Here is a 6,000-nt window from a genome sequence, read left to right as displayed (position 1 = left end):
AGAAAGGCACCCCCTTAGCAATAGATAAGCCCATCAAGGAAGAATAAGCCTCTAGAGTAGGCATCAACTGAAAGTCTGGAAAAGTAAAGCACCGATACTCCGGATCATAGAATTGCACTAGAGTGTGCACAAGCTTCTCATCCACATTAGTATGGAGAATAGGAAGTAAGGCCCCGTAACGACGTCGGAAACCAGTCGGATCCTCAATCTTGAGTGCCAAATCTCTCAAACTAGCCAAATCCACTTCCTTGAACTTGTAGGACTTAGTCATCTTCATCCCTACAATGTTTACAAATTCAACTTGTCTAAGCCCTTCGATAACAATGCATGGAAAAAAGTTTATGCATGTATGCATGTATGCATGAATGCATGATTATGTTCAAGTTCGGAGAAAACATGGTGGGTTGAAGTTCAAAGTTGAGGAGTCATGGGTGGACACGGTGTCCGGTGAAACTAAGGTTTTAGGATGATAGTAACCGGGTTCTAAAAAGGTTCCCAAGTTGCAACCTCTCCGACGTATCTCATGGTGTCACGAGACGAACACTCGCTCCATGATTATACGTGGAAGGTCTAACTTGAGTGTAGTATCGCGTGACGACTAAAACTTGAGACAACACTCGGTTTAGCCTCCGCACTACATCCTAGAAAATGGCCATGGATGGGTTTGGTTATCTACGGTCCATAGCGTCATAGAACAATTAGAAGCAAAGTGCCTAAACGCGACAACACGCGCCGACAACATCACCCCCAAAATGCCTCAGCTATGTGGGATTGATCGCATAATCCAAAACACGAGGCAACCCCCGGAATGAATTGTCGATTATATCCCTCCTAAATCCTAAGTTCACTCAGCCCGGGTGCAGGACTTTTGATATTCTCACCCCACACGTTTGCAAGAATTTAAACATTTATTCACATAGGAAAGCAAGTAAAAGCAACAAGTAAAAATACAAGCGCATGCGTGGAAATAAAGACTAGGCGTAACTCTCGAATCTCCCCAGTGAAGTCGCCAGCTGTTTTATCTTGGTTTTCGGGTGTCAAACATTGATTACGTTTGAACCTTTTAAACCGGTGATATCTTATTTTTTCTTGGGAAGGGAAAAAGTAAGCAAAACCCTTGAGAATCGAGGTCCGGGAGTTGTTTTCGCTACGGGAAGGTGTTAGGCACCCATAACGACTATAGTATCCTATAGGAACCGTCTTTAATCTCTACGCGCGCGCTTTATTTTTAAATGCTATTTGAAAGTGTTTATTTAATCCTAAGAGTTTTCTAAGTGAAGAATTGGAGGGAGAAGAATGTTTTTGGATTTTTTATTTTATTTGAATTGAAGGAATTTTGTTCCTTGCCTACGTACCCGTTTAAGGGATCAAATCCACCGTAGTTCTCTCTCAAAAAATGTTTTTGTTTTTGTTGGTTGATTTTAAGTTTGAAAATGGAATTTGAAGAATAAGAGAGAGGCCTTAAAGGCATGAGAATTTATGAAAAGAGTGAGGTTTGATTAGTCATTTTGCAAAAGAAGTCAAAGTTTGATTATTTTTCATTGAAGTTTGATTAAGAAAATAAAAGGCAAATTCAATGGGGGTTTTGAACCCAAGGTTTATTGTGAAAAACGTTTGAGTGAAGTTTGTTCAAGTTTTTTGGGAAAATGATTTTTCTAAGTATAAGGCCTAAACATACATCTAAACATACAATCCTAAACATACATCTAAACATGCATATTCTAGCTATGTAGTGATGTGTGTGCATGTGTCGGTGCTTGTGTCGGTGTACATTATTAGAGTCCATTGTCCTTATTACATCACACCCTAGATACATTCTATGGCCTCTTTGCCAAGAAATTAAAATTGCATGAAAGTAAAATACAAGAATTTCCTAAGTATTACATTCTAATTATTGCATGAAATTGAAACTTAAAATGCAAGAAATAAAATGGAGAAAGGGATGAGATATGGAATGAAATGGGAATGCTTATGGAGAATATGAGACATGAAATGAAATGGTTAGTAACACATGACAATATCAAAGGAAATGAAGTAAGAGAAGCATTAGAATATAAAGGATAGAAAATAAAGGCAAAATGAGTGCAAACATGGCTAAAATTTGTTCATAGAATACAAGAACCAAGTGACCTATAATTCTCCCATCCCAATACATTTTTAAAGGTTTAGAATCAAGTCTTGGAATGGGAATTAAGGCAACATGATTTACTTGGCATTTTAAAACAAACTTTAAGCATATTTGCATTATTTAACTACACAACTAACTTGTAAGCTAAGTAACCTACCAAGATTCACAATTATGCAACAATATTAAACACAAACAGTAGCTAAAACCCTATGAAATCAAGTGGTATAGGTCACCAACATTCATCAAGCAATTCGGATTAAAATCAAGCAAAGTTTCATTCATTTTTAGCACAAAATATCACAAAATAATAGGAAAATTAGCCACATTATGTTCACCAATCTTTAATATGCAAAATTATCACAGGAACACCCCAAAGTTATCAAGAAATGTGTATGAAAATTTTTAGAATTTTTAAAGCATTTTTAGACACAAAAACATATAAGATTTTCACAAATTTTCAACAAAAATAGTAAACAATTGACAAGAAAGTATCACACATTTTTCAATCAAGATTTAGCATATGACAACATCACAAAAACATCAAGAAAATGATCAAGAACACATAGGAATTTTTTTTAGGACTTTTCAAAAGATTTTTAGGCTTTAAAATGTGCAAGAAAATCACTAACTTTAACAAGAATAGAAAAAAAAGCTTCATATGTTTTTCTCAGGCTTCAGCACAGAAAAATGTCACAAAAATGTTAAAAAAATGTCAAGAATACATAGGGAAAGATTTAGGAATTTTTTTTACAAAGTTTTTAGAAAAACCAGTGGTGTAAACAGCAAGGCGCAGTGTTAAAATAGCAAGGAAATTGCAAGAAGATGAGATATACAGACAAATCAAAGCCCAGGCCCACGCACAGGTTGAAAAACGGGTTAGCAGGAGGCCTGGGGATCGTTGGATCGATCCAGTTGGATCGGATCCAAGATCCAACTATCAAGGAGGCCTAGGGCGCATGGTAATGGCATGGGTGAGCACGCACAGGAACAGATCAGAATATGGGAGTATAAAAGCGAATTCCCTTCACAAACCCTCATTCTTCCCCACACTTTCTCTCTCTAACCTCTGTCTCTCTCACTTCTCTCTCTAGTTGCAGACATGACGGAACTAAAGGAAGAAGACAACCGGAGCGCCTCCGGTGCGGTGGTCGGCCGTAGCGCCGCCGCACCGGAGTGTTTTTATGCAAACTTTTTATACCAAAAGCTTCGGTTTGTCCTCCTCTTTCTTAATCTGTCATCAAATTTTCGAAAACACGCACCAAAAGCTCTAGATCTACACTTAACCGAATCGGACGAAAATGTCAAGAAAATGCAGGAATCAAGGAATACCTCTATTTCAAACGGAGATTAGTGAATACGACGGGAATATCTTCGCGTAATCCTCGTCTCCTTGCTTCCTCCCGATCTGTTCTTGCTTTACGGTTTGAATTGGCCTCGGTTTCCTTCGATTCTTGCGAATTGATCTTTCTTGCTTGCTTTTGCCACGATCTCCTCTTGCTGGATCAATGAATTTGGTTCGGATTTTCTGGATTTGAGCTTGTTGAATGTTTCCCCGTGTTCACTGATTCTTCGATCCTTTTTCTTCTCTTCTTGCTTTTCTGTGATCGTTCTAATTCACCACTCTGATGGTGAATTCGAACTCGAATTGTAGGAAGGCAGGTTCGATGATGATTTGAATATCTGAGAATCTTGCAGATTTTGTTGCAATTTTATGGTTGAACGTACTTGTTTATGGCGGAATTTGATGTGAATTGGTGATTCAGTGATGAATTAGTAATGGCTTGATGCAATTTTGATGTTTGGAACGGTTAGGGTTTGAAGGTTGAAGATGAATCTTCAACCTTGTTCTTGAGATTTTTCTGAGTTTTTTGGGTGTTTGATCTGCGAGAAAGAGAGAGAGAAAAATGGAAACTGTTTGTGGTGATTTGGCAGCAAGTGAATGGTACCCTTGACTTTGACTGATGAAGTGGCCTTTTATAGGCTGCCACTTGTGATGACTGGACCAATAGGATAGCGACACGTGGACTTGTAAATGTAACAAACTTTGACCAGCTCTAACTGCTTTGACCTGTGGGCCCTTTCTGCAAAGAGGACAAAATACAAAGGACTGGACTGCAATTAACAATACTAGACTAAAACACAATTTTAGAAAATTTAGGACTTAAAATGAAAATTAAAATAAAATGAATTAAAATTGGTAACCGGAAAATAACGTAAAGCGAAACGATTAAAATTGACAAAACGGACTAAAACGAACCAATGGCCTAAATGAGGTACTTTAAAGTAACCTCTCTCTGCCGAAATTTCGTGTGAAATGACCAAAACGCCCTTGGGGCTAAAAATGACTAAAAATGACTCAGATGAAATTTTAAAGTGGATTTTTAACAGGAAATAAAAGCAAGAACTTATACAAGACTCAGAGACAATTTTTTTAGAATTTAAACAGGGCTTTGACACATGAAAAGACTAAAATGCCCCTGGGGGCAAAATTGACTCAAAATGACTTCAAATGCAATTTAAAAATGGATTTTGACATAGAATTGAAATGAAGACTTATTCAAACTATTTGAAAGGACTCAACAAAATTTTTAAAAGACTGAAAGAAATTTTAACACAGGAAATGACTAAAATGCCCCTAGGGGCTAAATTGACTAAAAAATGACCTAACTGATATTTTTTTTTGAAATGAATTTTGACATGAGATTGAAACAAGGAAAGACTCAAACAATTTTCAAAGATTAAAATGAGTTGAATGAAGGAAATGACTAAAATACCCTTACATGTGAATTTTGCAAATAACGTTGAAAAAAAAAATGCAGAGAGAGATGCAATTGATCAGAGACATATCACATGACTTGAAATGCAAGAAAGGAAGAATTGATTAGTATTTTTAGGTCCAAAATTAGGGTATAACAGACTCCTAGACCTCCTCCTCGGAACCGGATGCTGCTCAAACACGCTATAGTCGGTACGGAGGCCCTCCAAAATGCCAAAGAAGAGTGGATTAGAAACCACCTCTGAAATCCCCATCGCATGCTTCACTCTCTCTCTCATGCTGCCGATGACCTGCAATGGATCGGGAGGATGTCTGGCCCACTCCTGGTCAACAAGGATATCAGGCTCTGGAGCAGGGTTGACGATGAAAGGATGGGACACACGGTAGAACCACCTCACGTACCTCTCTGTATGCTTCCAAGGCTCGTCGTCTGGGACCTGGGCACCTCTCCGCTGGTGGGGAACGATATGCAGAGCAAACTCCAAGAAGGCAGCAGCCACATCTGCTGCGGCAAGAGGCATAACATCAGTAGGAGGTCGGGGAACCCTCTGAACATGTCCGTACTGCCTCAGCACCCGCTCCGGCAAGTGACGCACCATCCTCTGACTGCCTGCCATGATCCATCGGGAGTACCAGCACACGTCATGAAAAGGCGTCACGTCTCGTCGGTGCTCGTACGGCCTCCAGGTGACATGACAATGCTCCATCGAGTCCAACAAGCCTCTGAAGTGGTCAGCATGAGCAAACCCCCTTTGAGGTTTCCATCTACCCACATACGGGTTCTCCAGGTCGTAATCTAAATATTTGGACCTCGGGACCACATGTCTGAAGTGAGCTATAACCCATCCCTGCAAACACAAAGAGACAAAATATATACATGTCATAACAGGCACCTATGCATTATAAAATTTATGTTTAACTTAAAAAAAGAGAAAAAAAAAATATATTACCACAAGCAAGCTCATGTAACCACCAACTGAGCCAACATTTGCGTCTGAGGTCAGATTCAGCTGCTCATACAAGAATGCAAGTCCCATCGCGCCCCATGACCACGTGCCTATGTTAGCCAAATCCCGAATGGCAAGCATCCACAGCA

This window comes from Medicago sativa, chromosome 7 (genome assembly GCF_051527215.1).
Source record: "Medicago sativa cultivar Bolivia chromosome 7, Bolivia_mono, whole genome shotgun sequence".
NCBI lineage: Eukaryota > Viridiplantae > Streptophyta > Magnoliopsida > Fabales > Fabaceae > Medicago > Medicago sativa.
This window is presented reverse-complemented; position numbering follows the sequence as displayed.